Below are 15,808 nucleotides of genomic sequence, written 5' to 3' on the forward strand. Positions count from 1 at the left end.
CTTCTGTGACTTACTACATAAACTTTCTCTTATATTTTGAGCCTTGACTCTGAATTCTTTCCTAGCCAGAATTCAAATACCAAGGTTGCTGAACAAGGTCTGGTCTGAGTCCACTAGTCTACCACCTGGTGCCTGTTCTTGCTTCCTTGCAGAACCTTGCACTCCAGGAAGCTCCTGTCTTGTCTGGGGCAGTGGATGCATCCCAGGATGCCTGACCTGACAGCTCTCTCTGCATGTGAGGTCCTAAGAGCAGGAAACCACCATTTAAAATTTTTTTTGCTCTAATATTGAAAGGCCTACTTAAAAAAATCTTGTGGATTTATTTTGTATACATTTAGTTCATGGTATTTTTGCTTTTTGAAAGTGGCTTATAATTTTCCCCCCAATTATTGTTTTAAAAAGCTTAATTTGATTATTTATGAACAGGCATGTTCTGGTCCACATTAACCAGAACATTAACCTTCTCATCTGGAAATCAGAAACTTGGCTTAATTCTTCCTCCTTTGTGCCCATTGAGTTCATCTGTATCTTTTAATCCCTGTTGTCATGCCATGGTTAAGAGCCCTTTCCTCTCTTCCTACTTCTCTCTCTTCTTCCCTCTCTCCCTCCCTCCCTTTCTCCTTTTCTTCCTTCCTCACCTGGATTAGAGCATCAGCATCATCATTTGCCTTCTTGTCTTCAGTCTAACAACTCCCTTGCCCTCAATCTACTTTCAATACTATGACATCTTTAATATAAAGAAAAAACTAAATTTGAAACAAAAGTAGCAGAACCTTTTATTCATAAACTTGAGGAGTGGAACCCAATTGCTGTCCCATCTGTTTCAGCAGAGTTTCAAAGGTATAGGATGGAGACTCAGTTCTCTAGAGTAAAAACAGAAACACTGAGACAAACTCTGATTGGCACATTTTCTATTAAGTTAGGAGTTTGGGGGAAGATTTTCTAATTGATCTTCAGTACATTTGGTTGTCTTTGGCTGCAAGGGCATAAGCAAGTGGTCTGGGGACATTTCAATAGTATTGGAGGGGGGTTTCTGTTACCTGCAATATTCTGGAATAAAAAAGAAATGATGGGGAACTTTTTAGGGTGATAGTTCTTATGAGAAGCCCACTGCCATGGCAGGCAGTTTTTCACTGCTAATGACATTCCTTCACTTACTTGTATTTGAATGGGAGACTTTAGTAAAAGACCAATTACCTTTGTCTAATATGCAGGGACTTCTTTAGTTATTGAGTCTCATAAAGTAATTTATTTGCAGTTGTCCAAACACTTGTAGGCTCTCTTTCCTTTGGGACTTTACATATGTTATTCTTTCAATATGGAACTTTGTAGCTCCTCACCCCTACTTCTGAACCAACATACATGTATGAGTGCACATGTGCTGTCTTTACTTAGCTAAGTTTTACTTTTGTAGAAATAAGCTCTGGTGTCTTTTCCTCTGGGATGTCTAGTTGACTTCCACCTTGTCTAGGCTGCAAATCTCTTTTGCCCTGATATCACCCTGTGTATTTTAGCATTATCACATTGCATTATTATACTCGTCATTATTATTATCTGTTTACTGTGGGTCTTTTTCATTCTACTGTACAGGCACAGCCCAGAGATATTGTGAGTTTGGTTCTAGACCACCACAATAAAGCAAGTCATGTGAATTTTTTGCATATAAAAGTTATGTTTACACCATAAAATAGTCTATTAAGTGTGCACTAGTTTCATGTAAAAAATACACATATATATGTATATATATATATATTTCAGATTTTTTATTTGTTTTCAGAGAGAGGGGAAGGGAGGGAGAGAAACATCAGTTGGTTGCCTCTTGCACACCCTCAACCAGGGACCTGGCCTGAAACCCAGGTATGTGCCCTGACTGGGTATCAAACCAGTGACCTTTCAGTTCATAGGCTGGTTCTCAATCCAATGAGTAACACCAGTCAGGGCCATATCTTAATTAAATTGCTAAACAATGCTAAACAACATCTGAGCCTGTGAGAAAAATGGCACCAATAGACTTTGTTGATGCAGGTTTGCCACAGCCTTCAATTTGTAAAAAGTGAAATATTTGTACAGTGTACTAAAACAAAGTATGCCTGTACATTCTCAAAAGGAGAGACTTAGAAACAGTCTAAAAGTCCTGTGTTTCTAAAAGTCCATTTTTGTACTCTGCAGTCTCAACAATCGGCACTTAGCTAGAGCTCAAAAGACATGGGTGAGTTGATTAAACCATTAATTAATGCTTGTTTGGAGTTTTCCTTTCTCACTGATCTTCATCTCAGTATTTTACAGAAAGCTTTCTCAAAGGAAGAGAGGATTCAGGGCTGAGGCCCTGGAATCCTGCTTTCTGCTCAAACACCACCCATAATTTCAATAGCAGCTCATATTGAAATTCCTCACTAGGAATTTTTATAGCACAAACATCCTCAGTATGCCTGTATCCCCCACACAGCGGTCACTGAATGCACATGTGTTTAGTTTTGTTTCCCAGTGACTGATGACACTGCTTTTATTTGTGAAGGCAGACTTCAGCAGAAACAATTCAAGTCACTTGCAGGGGAGGCTGGTAGTATGTGTGAGGCAGGATATTAAGAAGCTAGGAAAATTCCTTGGGTAGTAGAATGGGGAAACTGAGACAGATAGTTAAATGACCTAGCAGTTTACAGGCCAAGCAATTTACAGCTAGATAACAAATTGCAAGGTCTTAATTTTTCTAAGCAAGGACACTTAGGAGCAAATAGTTTACACATTTCAGACCAAGCCAGGGATGGACCTACCTCAGTCCCAGTCCCTCTTCAATGATATTTTTTGAAGGTGCAACTGACCATAGAATGATCATGACCCCTCTATACACTACTTTTGGTGAATCAGCATATTAAAGGACACACCTAAAAAGCTGGAGGATCTCAGTAAGAGACCTCCTCTATAATTCCCATCTTTAGAAAACAGATAGCAGCCCTTAAGAAAAAGGACCCAGTGTGTGCTCTCCCTAGTGAAAGCCCACATCTTCCCACCCTTCTTTCCTCAGGTGTGCATCTTTGCTCTCTTTCTCCTAAGGTCTCCACAAGACTTGCAGCCAGGGGAACAGTGGGCAATGGCAGCTTGTCCCAGGCTAACCCCCGAACCTGCCTTAAGGGTCCTCCTTTTGCCTCTGTAACTTGTTTCCTGAACCCATGTAGCCCAGATGGCTCACTTCTGCCTCTGTGACTTTCTTTCTAAAGGACCAAGATGACTTGCATAGGCTCAACTCTTCCTCAGGTTTTCAAAGGACCAAGGGTCCACTTAGGCTCACTCCTTTTGCTATCTTGCCTCTTCTATGTTAAGCCCTGATTTTATTTCAATATCCCCAGCTTTAATAAACATACTCTTAAAATCAGCTGGACATGTATCATGAAATCTTTCCTGCACTAAGTCAAGAACCCACACATTACAGACCATGCTTTTGTCCCAGTCCCTTTCTGGCGAAAACTGCAGAGGTGAGAAGGATCCTAACAGACTACTTTTCAAATTATTTTGCATATTATGTCCCATCCATACCCTAATTTTGTAGCGAATAGAGCATTAAGAGTGGAAGCAGTTCAACCACCAGGTTTCTGACAGGATTGCTTATAAACATCATAGCATTAGAGCAAATGTACTCTTAGTTTTAGGTCTTTTTAACTTGTGGAGTTATAAATTAATGCCTAGAATAATTAACTTATTCCCTAGTAGATGCTAATGTGATTTTTTAACAACCTCTACTTAATTATTCAAGAACAATTTTAAGGTGCAGAGTAGGTGGCAGAACCTACCACACAAGCAAAATGAAACATAGAAGAAAGGATATTAGTTGAATTCTCAAGTTTCTCTTTTGTGACTACTGACTGGTCAGTCTAAAACACAGGCTTGCATATTTTAAATACAATATGAATTTTGTATTTATTTTTTGCCTTCAGTATATCAAAAAAAACTATTATGTAAACCAAATCCAAAATAAAATATCAGTTCAGCAAATTCAACATATTAAAAAACATATCAGCCCTAGCTGGTGTGGCTCAGTGGATTGAATGCCGGCCTGTGAACCAAAGGGTTGCCGGTTTGGTTCATGCCTGGGTTGAGGGCCAGGTCTCTGGTAGGGGGTGCACAAGAGGCAACCACACATTAATGTTTCTCTCCTTCTCTTCCTTCCTCCTTTCCCCTTTCTCTAAAAGTAAATAAATAAAATTTAAAAAAAAACATATCAGCTTGGTTTTAGAAATGTAAGAAAACTATAATGTTAGAAGAATCTCTCAGTATAGCTCCTTGTATAATAGACTAAAGAAAAAAAACACGTGATTATCTCCAGAGATGTAAAACAAAACAGCATTTGATGAAGTATGACATTTATTTGTGATAAAAAACCACTTAGAAAACTATGACCAGTAACCAATTTCCCTAACTTGATGAAGTCTATACACAAACATTTTACATAATAGAAAACCATAGCATATTGCATTTAAACATTTTTTATTGAATTTTTTTCATTACCATTTATCCCCCTTTACCCTCCTCTCACCTGCAATAACCACACTGTTGTCCATGTCCATAAGTCCTTTTTCCTTTTTGATTTATCCTTCCACCTCCTACCTCCCCTCCATAGATGTCAACCTGTGGTCTATGAGTGTTTATTTTGCTTGTTAGTTCATTAGATTCCACATATGAGAGAAATTATATGATATTTGTCTTTCTCTGACAGGTTTATTTCACTAGGTCCACCCATGATGTCACAAAGGGTAAATTTTCTTTTTTCTTTTTTTTATGGCCCAGTAGTATTCCATTGTGTAAATGCCCCATAGTTGCTTTATCAACTTGTCTACTGATGGACACTTGGGCTGCTTCCATATCTTGGTGATTATAAATTGATGCAGGTACTGGCCTGCAGTGTCCCCAGCGTTATGGCTAAGAATAAGTGTACCAAGACATGATCTGCTTGGGGAGGAAAGGAGAAGGGCCAGGAATCTGTTCCTCAATGGACTTTTATTGGGTTTAATTTGCATACGAATACATGTAAAGCTCATCAATGATTATCAGGCAGTAAGGATCAAACAATAGGTAACTTTCAAAGAACTATGAGGGCTTATTTAGTGTCATGGTCAGATAGCTAAAGGGCCATAAAACTTTGGGGTAACAAACTCATTTCATGTTTGGACCCTTATCATTTAAATAGAAGGTATTAGCAAAGCAGGTTTCACAGGATTTTATGCATTCTTTCTTAGGTCTGATCATCCTGGAGAACCTGCCCTTTCCAGCACAGGGCTGCACCCACCTCTGGCATTGTTTCAGGATTAGGTCGAGCAGGGGAAGTAAGGCAGCCAAGAGATTAGGAGACTTCTTGCAGACTTGTTGAAGCCGAGGGGCAAGGGTCCATCACCCTCTTTTTCTATAGCCCCCCAAGTCCTTCCCTGAGGGTCCCCTCATGACCATGCCTATCTTAGGTTGTCCCTCCCTTGAGGAATCTTACCTGTCATTGGCTAACTGGCCATGCACTGGGGACCAGACAGGTTGAAGTAAAGTGGGCAGAGGTGGGGAGATAAGCTTTGTCTCCTTAGTGGCTTAGGGTCCCAAGGTCTCTCACTCAGCCTTAGCCATGGGGGGTTGCAGCTTCTGAAACCATGCAGGGCAGTTCCCAACAGTAAATAATGCTGCAATGAACATAGCAGTATCCTTTTAAATATTAGTGTTTTGGGTTTCTCAGATATATTCCAGAAGTAGGATTGCTGAGGAAAAAGGCAGTTCCACTTTTAAGTTTTTGAGGTATTTCCATCCTGCTTTCCATAGTTGCTGCGCCAATTTGCATGCTCAGGAACAGTACAAAAGAGTTCCTCTTTCTCCACTTCCTTGCCAGCACTTGTTTGTTGGTTTATTGATGATAGTCATTCTGACTGGTATGAGGTGGTATCTCATGTTTTAATTTGTATTTTCTGATGATTTCTGATGTTGAGCATCTTTTCATATATCTATTATCCTCTTTGGAGAATGTCCAATCAGGTCCTTTGCCCATTTTTTAATTGGATTGTTTTTGTGTGTGTGTGTTGTTTTATAAGTTTTTTTAAATAAATTTTGATTATTACCCCTTATCACATGTATTGGCAAATATGTTCTCCCATGAAGTGCATTGTCTTTTCATTTTGTTGATAGTTTCCTTTGCTGTGCGAAAACTTTTTAGTTTGATGTAGTCCCATGTGTTTATTTTGTCTTTTGTTTCCCTTGCATGAAGAGATAAAATATTGCTACAAGCTGCCCTGTCTGGTGTGTCTCAGTTTACTGAGTGCCAGCCTGTGAACCAAAGGGTCACCAGTTAGATTCCCCATCAGGGCACATGCATGGGTTCCAGGCCAGGTCCCCAGTAGAGGGCATGTGAGAGACAGGCATACATTGATGTTTCTCTCTCCCTTCCCCTCTCTCTAAAAATAAATAAATAAAATCTTTAAAAATATATTCCTACGAGCCATGGCTGAGATTTTACAGCCTATGTTTTCTTCTAGGATTTTTGATTTTGGGGAGGTTTTTTTTTTTTATTAATGCTTCAATCTCACTAGGTATAGTCTGTCTATTTAAATTCTCTGATTCTTCCTGTTTTAGTGTTGAGAGACTGTATGTTTCTAGGAATTTATTCATTTTATCCAGGTTGTCCTTTTGTTGGCATATAGTTGTTCATAACATTTTCTTATAATCCTTTGCATTTCTTTGGTGCCAGTTCTTATTTCTCCTCTTTCATTTCTGATTTTATTTATTTGGGTCCTCTCTCACTTTTTCTTGATGAGTTTGGTTAAAGGTTTGTCAAACTTATTTTGTTTTGTAAAGAACCAGATCTTAAATTCATTGATCTTTTGTATTATTTTTAGACTCCATTTTGTTTGTTTCTTCTTTGATCTGTATTATTTCCTTCTTTCTACTCACATTGGGCTTTGTCTGTTGTTGGTTTTAAAATACCTTTAAGTGTAAAGTTAGATTGTTTACTTGAGCATTTTTTTTGTTTCTTTCTTCTTCTTTTTTAATCTCATAACAAGTGAGTTGGAATTATTCTAATATCTATTACATTTGCTTTTCAATATTTAAATTATTTTATTGTCGTTCAATTACAGTTGTCTGCATTTTCTCCCCACCTCTCTACCCCGCCAAGCCAAACCTACCTTATTCCCTTGTTTCCACCCTCCCTCTTGTTTTGTCCATGTGTCCTTTATAGTAGTTCCTCAAAATCCTTCTCCCCACTACCCCTTCCACCCTCCCCTCTGGCTATTGTTAGATTGTTCATAATTTCCATGTCTCTGCTTATATTGTGTTTTCTTTTTTCCTCTGTTGATTAAGTTCCAGTTAAAGGTGAGATCATATGGTATTTGTTCCTCACTGCCGGGCTTATTTCACTTAGCATAATGCTCTCCACTTTCATCCATGCTGTTGCAAAGGGTATAAACTTCTTCTTTCTCTCTGCTGTGTAGAATTCCATTGTGTAAATGTACTAACATTTTATGATCCACTAATTTGCTGATGGGCACTTAGTTTGCCTCCAGTACTTGGCTATTGTAAATTGTGCTGCTATGAACATTGAGGTGCATACATTCTTTTGGATTGGTGTTTCAGGGTTCTTAGGGTATAATCCCAGCAGCAGAATTTCTGGGTCAAAGGGCAGTTCCATTTTTAGTTTTCTGAGGAAATTCCATGCTGTTTTCCACAGTGGCCTCACCAGTCTGCATTCCCACCAACAGTGTACTAGGGTTCCCTTTTCTCCGCATCCTCTCCAACATTTGTTTGTGGATTTGTTTATGTTGGCCACTCTGACTGGTGTGAGATGGTACCTCATTGTGGTTTTAATTTGCATCTCTCTGATGGATAGTGAGGCTGAGCATCTTTTCATATGTCTCTGGGCCCTCTGTATGTCTTCCTTGGAGAAGTGTCTGTTCAAGTCCTTTGCCCATTTTGTAATTGGGTTGTTCGTCTTCCCGGAGTGGAGTCGTGTGAGTTCTTTATCTATTTTGGAGATCAGGCCCTTGTCTGTGGTATCATTGGCAAATATGTTTTCCCATACAGTTGATTCTCTTTTCATTTTAATGCTGTTTTCTTTAGCCATGCAGAAGCTTTTTATTTTGATGAGGTCCCATTTGTTTATTCTTTCCTTTATGTCCCTTGCTTTAGGGGACATGTCTGTGAGGATGTTGCTGCATGGAATGTCTGAGAATTTCCTGCCAATGTTTTCCTCTAGGACTTTTATGGTGTTACAACTTATATTTAAGTCTTTTATCCACCTTGAATTTATTTTTGTGTATGGTGTAAGTTGGTGATCAAGTTTCATTTTTTTGCATGTAGCTGTCCAGATCTCCCAACACCATCTGTTGAAGAGGCTGTTTTGGCTTCATTTTATGCTCCTGTCTCCTTTGTCAAATATTAATTGACCGGAAAGACTTGGGTTTATTTCTGTGCTCTCTGTTCTGTTCCATTGGTCTATGTGCCTGTTTTTATGCCAGTACCAGGCTGTTTTGATTACACTGGCTTTGTAACACAGTTTGATATCAGGTATTGTGATCCCTCCTGCTTTGTTCTTCTTTCTCAAAATTGCTGCAGCTATTCAGGGTCATTTATGGTTCCATATAAATTTCTGAAATGTTTCTTTTATGTCTGTGAAATATGTCATAGGTACTTTAATAGGGATTGCATTGAATCTATAAATTGCTTTGGGTAGTATGGCCATTTTGATGATGTTAATTCTTCCAATCCATGAGCATGGTACATGCTTCCATGTGTTTGTGTCTTCCTTAATTTATTTCTTCAATGTTGTGTAGTTTTCTGAGTACAGGTCTTTTACTTCCTTGGTTAGGTTGATTCCTAGGTACTTTATTTTTCTTGTTGCTATATCAAATGGGATTTTTTTCCTGATTTCTGTTTCTGATGTTTCATTGTTGGTGTACAGGAATGCCTTTGATTTCTGAGTATTGACTTTGTATCCGGAAGTTTTGCCAAATTTGTTTATTAGGTCATATAGTTTTTTGGTGGAGTCTATAGGATTTTCCATGCACACTATCATGTCATCTGCAAACAGTGACAGTTTCATTTCCTCCTTTCCCATTTGGATGACTTTTATTTCTTTTTCTTGTCTGATTGCTGTGGCTAGAATTTCCAATACTATTTTGAATAGGAGTGGTGAGAGAGGGCATCCTTGTCTTGCTCCCGATCTTAGTGGGAAAGCTCTAAGTTTTTGTCCATTGAGTATGATATTGGCTGTAGGTCTCTCATATATAGTCTTTATTATGTTGAGGAATGCTCCCTCTATTCCCACCTTGCTGAGTGTTTTTATCATAAATGGGTGCTGTATCTTATCAAATGCTTTTCCCGCATCTATTGAAATGATCATGTGATTTTTTTCTTTGCAGTTATTGATGTGATGTATTATGTTTATTGATTTGCAAACATTGTACCATCCTTACATCCCTGGGATGAATCCCACTTGATCATTGTGTATGATCTTTTCAACGTATTGCTGGATGCAGTTTGCGAATATTTGTTGAGGATTTTAGCATCGATGCTCATCAGCAATATTGGCCTGAAATTTTCTTTCTTTGTTATGTCTTTATCTGGCTTTCAGATTAGGGTGATGTTGGCTTCATAAAATGAATTTGGGAGTCTTCCATCTTCTTGAATTTTTTGAAATAATCTCTGCAGGATGGGAGTTAGCTCTCCCTTAAATGCTTTGTAGAATTCTCCTGTGAAACCATCTGGCCCAGGGCTTTTGTGTGTTGGGAGTTTTTTGATTACTGTTTCAATTTCATCTGGTGTTATTTGCCTGTTCAGGCTTTCTGCTTCTTCTTCATTGAGTTTTGGAAGGTTATATTTTTCTAGAAATTTATCCATTTCATCTAGGTTTTCACATTTCTTGGCATACAATTCTTTGTAGTAGTTTTTTACACACCTTTGTATTTCAGTGGTATTAGTTGTAGTCTCTCTTCTTTCATTTCTGATTGTGTTTATTTGGGTCCTCTCTTTTTTTCTTCATGAGCCTACTTAAAGGCTTGTCAATTTTGTTTATATTTTCAAGGAACCAGCTCCTGGATTCATTGATGTTTACAATTGTGCTTTTAGTCTCTATGTCATTTAATTCTGCTCTGATCTTGGTTATTTCCTTCCTTCTACTTCGTCTGGGTATTCTTTGTTGTTGTTCCTCGAGTTCTTGTGGGTGTAGGGTTAGGTTGTTTATTTGAAATGTTTCTATTCTTTTTAGTTAGGCCTGTATCACTACGAACTTCCTTCTCAGGACTGCATTTGCTGTGTCCCATAGGTTTTGGATTGTTGTGAATTAACTTTCATTTGTTTCCAGAAACTTTTTGATTTTTTCCTAATCTCATTCTTCACACATTCATTGTTTAATAGCATGCTATTCAATCTCCATGATTTTGAGTGTTTTGGGTTTTTTTCCTTGAGGTTGGTTTCTAGTTTCAGTCCCTTGTGGTCAGAGAAAATGCTTGATATGATTTCAATTTTCTTGAGTTCATTGAGGCTTGTTTTGTGGTCTATCTTTGAAAAAGTTCCATGTACACTTGAAAAGAATATGTATTTTGCTTCTTTGGGATGAAAAGCTCTCTAAATATCAGCTAAGTCCATTTCATCTAGGGTATTGTTAAGTGACACAATATCCTTGTTGATATTTTGTTTGGAAGACCTGTCCATTTTTGACAGTGGGGTGTTAAAGTCCCCTACTATAATTGTGTTGCTGTCAATATCTTTCTTAAAGTCCTCCAAGATTTTCTTTATGTATTTGGGTGCTCCTATGTTGGGTGCATATATATTTACAATGTTTATGTCTTCTCTGTGGATTCTTCCTTTGAGTATTATGAAGTGAGCTTCTGGGTCTCTCTCTATGGCCCTTTCTTTGAATCCTATTTTGTGTGATATGAGTATTGCTACCACTGCTCTTTTTCCCTGTCCATTTGCCTGGAAAATTTGTTTCCACCCTTCACTTTCAGTCTGTGTAGGTCTTCTGTCCTGAGGTGGGTCTCTTGTAGGCAGTATCTCTTTGGGTCATGCTTTCTTATCCATTCAGCTATTCTGTGTCTTTTGATTGGAGCATTTAATCCTTTTACCTTTAAGGTTATTATTGATAGGTAGTTATTTATTGCTTGTTTTTTTGCACCTGTGTTCCTGTCCCTCTCTCTCTTTTCCTTCCTTTCCTTAAAGCAGTCCATTTAGCATCACTTGCAGAGCTGGTTTGGTGGAAGTATATTCTTTTAGACTTTTTTGTGTGGGAAACTCCTTATTTGGCCTTCTATCTTGATTGAGAGCCGTGATGGGTAAAGTAGTCTTGGTTGCAGTCCTCTGGTTCTCATCATTTGGAATATTTTTGCCATTCTCTTCTGGCTTGGAGCATTTCCATGAGAAATCAGCTGCTAATGTTATCAAGGCCCCCTTGTATGTTACTTCCTGTTTCTCCCTTGCTGCCTTTCGGATTGTCTCTTTGTCTTAGAATTTTGCCATTTTAATTATGCTGTGTCTTGCAGTGGGCCTCTTTAGGTTCCTCTTTATTGGGACTGTCTGTGTTTCCTGGATTTGTGTGACTTTTTCTCTGATCAGATTAGGGAAATTTTCCATCATTACTTTTTTATACGGTTTTTCTATCCCTTGCTCTTTCTCTTCTCCTTCTGATATCCCTATTATACATATATTATTACGTTTCATGTTGTCCTGCATTTCCCTTAATCCCTCTTCATTCTTTCTGATCCCTGTTTCCTTTTCTTGCTCATTCTTGGTGTTTTTTCCTACCTTGTCCTCCAGCTCGCTGATCTGATCCTGTGCTTCATCGAGCCTGCTTTTGATTCCTTCTCCTGTGTTCTTCAGTTCAGAAATTGTATTCTTCATTTCCTCTTTGCCCTCGTTGATAGTTTCTATTTCCTTTTTCATGTTGATATAGTTTGCAGTGAGTTCATTGTAGTTTCCCTGTAGTTTTTGGTAATTCTGTGTGAGCTCATGAAGCTTCCTTATAACCAATTCTTTGAACTCAACATCTGATAGTTGACTTGCCTCTTTTTCATTTAGCATTGTTTCTGAGTCTTCCTCCTTTCCATTCATTTGGGGGTTGTTTCTTTGTCTTCCCATTGTTTGTGAGACTCTTCTTTTTAGCTCCTGCTTCTTAAATTAATGTGTTCTCACTCCCTGTGTTTATGGTGTGATCTTCTATGGTAGAAGACCTGTGAGATTCAGTGGTGCCTTCACCTTGATCTCCTGAGCTCAGTGGTCTTGGTGTGTCATTTAAGTTGGCTCTCTCTATGTCTTTGGGTTTTGATTGTTGGGTCTTTCTTTGGTGAGTCCTTCCTAGCAGCTGGTTATCTGAGGGTCATTCTATTCCTCACCTCTTGTTTTTTGTTGGGCAGGTTGTGTTGGAGCTGGTTCTTCCATGTGTACCAGGTTTTGAGGCTTTTGTCTTGCTCTTGCTCAGTTGTTTTTTCTGAGTAATTTCTTCACTATTTAGTTTTATTTCCAGATAGGTTATGTTGAGTTAGTGTGACTTCCACTCCCTCCTTCACCTTCTTCTGTTCTTAGCTGTTGGTGGTTCCTTTGTGGGTGGGTTTCCTCTTCCAGGAGGTATCCTGGTGTTCATAGCTTCTACCAACTGTTTTTTGTGATAGGTTTTAGAGGGAAGGCAAAACAGTTTAAGACAGCAGGAGTGTATTGTATGATATTTAAAGTATCAGCCCTTAGAGAACAGATAGGAGATCCTTTGGCTATATATAGTGTTAACCATGATAATTTACCCATCTAGCCAGTTTTTAGAAAGGGTGGAAAGAATATGAGACTCTTGTTATGGGGGTTTGGGGGAGGATTGTGAGTTGGATCTAGAAAGGTGTGAGCTTGTGGGAGGTCAGATTATGAGGTAAAGTGAGAGTAAAGGGTAGAAAATAGGTGTAATGTGTGAGAGAATAGAGTTAACCACACCAGTAATAAAGTTCAGGAAACAGTGAAGTGGGATGAGAGCTGGGAGGGCTTCTGTGTAGTATTTACAGATGTATGGAAGAACCATTCTTTACAATAGTAATGGAGCAACAATCATATGACAGAATCTATGTGATCTGGATAACTAGAATAGGGAGTATAGGTCTTAGAGTAGTATGGTAATGGAACACAAGTGAAGTGAAAGACAGTTAATTAACAGTACACTATGAAAGAGAGAAAAAGGGGAAACCAGTCAAACAATGCAAATTAACCAGTCAAGCGAAGAAGACTAAACAGAAAGAAGAGAGATACAAAAATACTAATAAAATGAGTGATGTAAGAATAATGAAAAAACAATAATACAAATATACAATAACTTGCAAGTTCTCTGGAGTAGCAAAGTGAAATTTGTTTCACTGTCTCAGCTGTTGGGATGCCTCTTCTTTGTGTCCAAGTCTGGTCTTTCACAGTTCCAGGTTTTATTGTCTCACTTGTGGGGATTTAAAAAAAAAAATAGACAGAAGGAGGAACGGATATAAAGGGATAGAAAGAAGGAGTAGAGCAAGAAAGCAGGAAAGAGAAGAAGAAAGCATTGAAATAAAGAAAAATAATAATAAAGAATTACTTTAAAAAAGAAAAAAAAAAACCCAAGCCTAGTGGCTTCAAACTGGCCAGCCAGTTTTGCTGGTTTTTTGGCTACAGCCAACTCAGGGGGCCTAGTGCAGCTCCTCTCCTTTCCCAACCAGCACTCAGGCAGCCTCTGGCCCAGCTCTGCAGTGGTCCCCAGACCCACAGTTTCAGGCACACACCATCCTCTCGGCTGTGGGTGGGCATGCAGGGCCTTCGGTGATTCTTGGTCTCCTTGGTGCCTGTAGTCTCAGGTCCCTCCGAATTGCACTCCCGTCCTCCCACCCCAAGCCCTGCACTGGGTGCTTCGGATTTGGGCTAATGCCCCTCACACACCCACAGAAGCATGGGGTGGCAGGGTGGAGAGGAGACTGGAGCTGCTGCTACAGGAGAATTCCCCATAGTGTCCCCAAGGGTCTTTTTCTTTTTGAGAAAATCCTCCTGCTCAATCCTCCAGCTCCATCCAAGGAAGGGCCTGTCCTCTCATACAGCCCACCTCTCCCTCTAGACTGGGGATTGTCCAGGTCAGGGCCCACAGGGCCCAACTCTCAATTCCCTGTCCTTGTTCCCCTCCCTGCAACTTCAAGCAACCAGGTCTCTCTTGGTGCTGCTCAAACCTTGTTTGTCAGGGGAGGGAGGCTCTACCAGGAGTCCTGTGGCAGGGCTGGAGGGCCCGGGCCTGGGGCTGCAGTCTCCCTGGTCCCTGGGCTCCTTTTTCGTGTTTCTTGAGATAAGCCTGCATTGCCATGAATTTCCCTTTTAGGATTGCTTTCCCTGTGTTCCACTGATTTTGGGTGGTTTTGTTCTCATTTTCATTTATTGCAAGGTATCTTTTGATTTCTTCCTTGGTCTTATTGTTGACCCATTTATTGTTTAATAACATGTTATTTAACTTCCATATCTTTGGGTATTTTTTAGTTTTCTTCTCGTGATTGATTTCCAGTTTCATAGCATTGTGGTCAGAGAAGAGGCTTGATATAATTTCAGTCTTTTTGAATTCATTGGGACTTGTTTTGTGTCCTAACATGTTGTCTATCCTAGGTAATATCCCATGTGCACTTGAAAAATATGCATATTTTGCTACACTGGGATGAAATGCTCTGTAGATAACAATTAAATCTATTTAATGTAATGTGATTTAAGGCCACTTCACCTTGTTTTCTCTGGAAGATATATCCATTGAAGTCAGTGAGGTGTTAAAATCCCCTAGTATGTCTGTAATTCTGTTGACCTCTCCCTTTATGTCCATCGATATTTGATTTACATGTTAGGTGCTCCTGTGTTGGGTGCATAAATGTTTACTAGAGTTATATTTTCTTTTTGGACTGTTGCCTTTATCACTATGTAGTGTCCTTCTTTGTCTCTTACTTTAGCCTTGTTTTTAAAGTCTATTTTGTCAGATATAAGTATTGTTATCCCAGCTTTTCTTCCTTTCTCATTTGCATGAAATATCTTTTTCCATCCCTTTACTTTTAGTCTGTGTGTATTTTTCAATCTGAGGTGGGTCTTTTAGAGACAGCATATATAGGGGTCTTGCTTTCTTATTGATTCAGCTAACCCATGTCTTTTAATTAGAGCATTTAAGCCATTTACATTTAAAGTGATTACTGATAGATTATGTTTTTGTTGCCATTTTATTTTTTAACTTTTTTCATCTTCTAATTCTTCTCCTCTTTCTCCTCCTTCTCCTCCTCCTTCTTCTGCTTCTGCTTCTCCTTCTCCTTCCCCTTCTCCTCCTTCTCCTTCTCTTTCTTGAAAGCCCGTTAACACTCATTGCAGTACTGGTTTGGTGTTAACAATGTTTTTTAGCTTTTTCTTGCCTAGGAAGCTTTTTATTTAATCTTCAATTTTAAATGATAGCCTTGATGGGTAAAGAAGTTTTGGTTGTAGGTCCTTGCACTTCATCACCTTGAATATTTCATGATAAACCCTTCTGGCCTGAAATGTTTCTGTTGAGAAACATTTGAATCTAATTTGAGTCTAGTTAGCTCCCTTGTTAGTAACTAACTGCTCTTCTCTTTTGGCTTTTATGATTCTCTCCTTTTCTTTAAGCTTTGCCATTTCAATTATGATGTGTCTTGGTGTAGGCCTCTTTGGGTACATTTGTTTGGGATTCTCTATGGTTGCTGGAGTTGTGTGTCTTTTCCTTTAAATAGGTTAGGGAAGTTTTCAGTCATTATTTGGTCAAATAAGTTCTGAATTCCTTGCTTGGGTGTTATTTTCTATTTTGTCTTCCAAATTGCTGAGTCGAATCTAC

The sequence above is a fragment of the Desmodus rotundus genome, chromosome 2 (assembly GCF_022682495.2).
Source record: "Desmodus rotundus isolate HL8 chromosome 2, HLdesRot8A.1, whole genome shotgun sequence".
In the NCBI taxonomy this organism is placed as follows: Eukaryota; Metazoa; Chordata; class Mammalia; order Chiroptera; family Phyllostomidae; genus Desmodus; species Desmodus rotundus.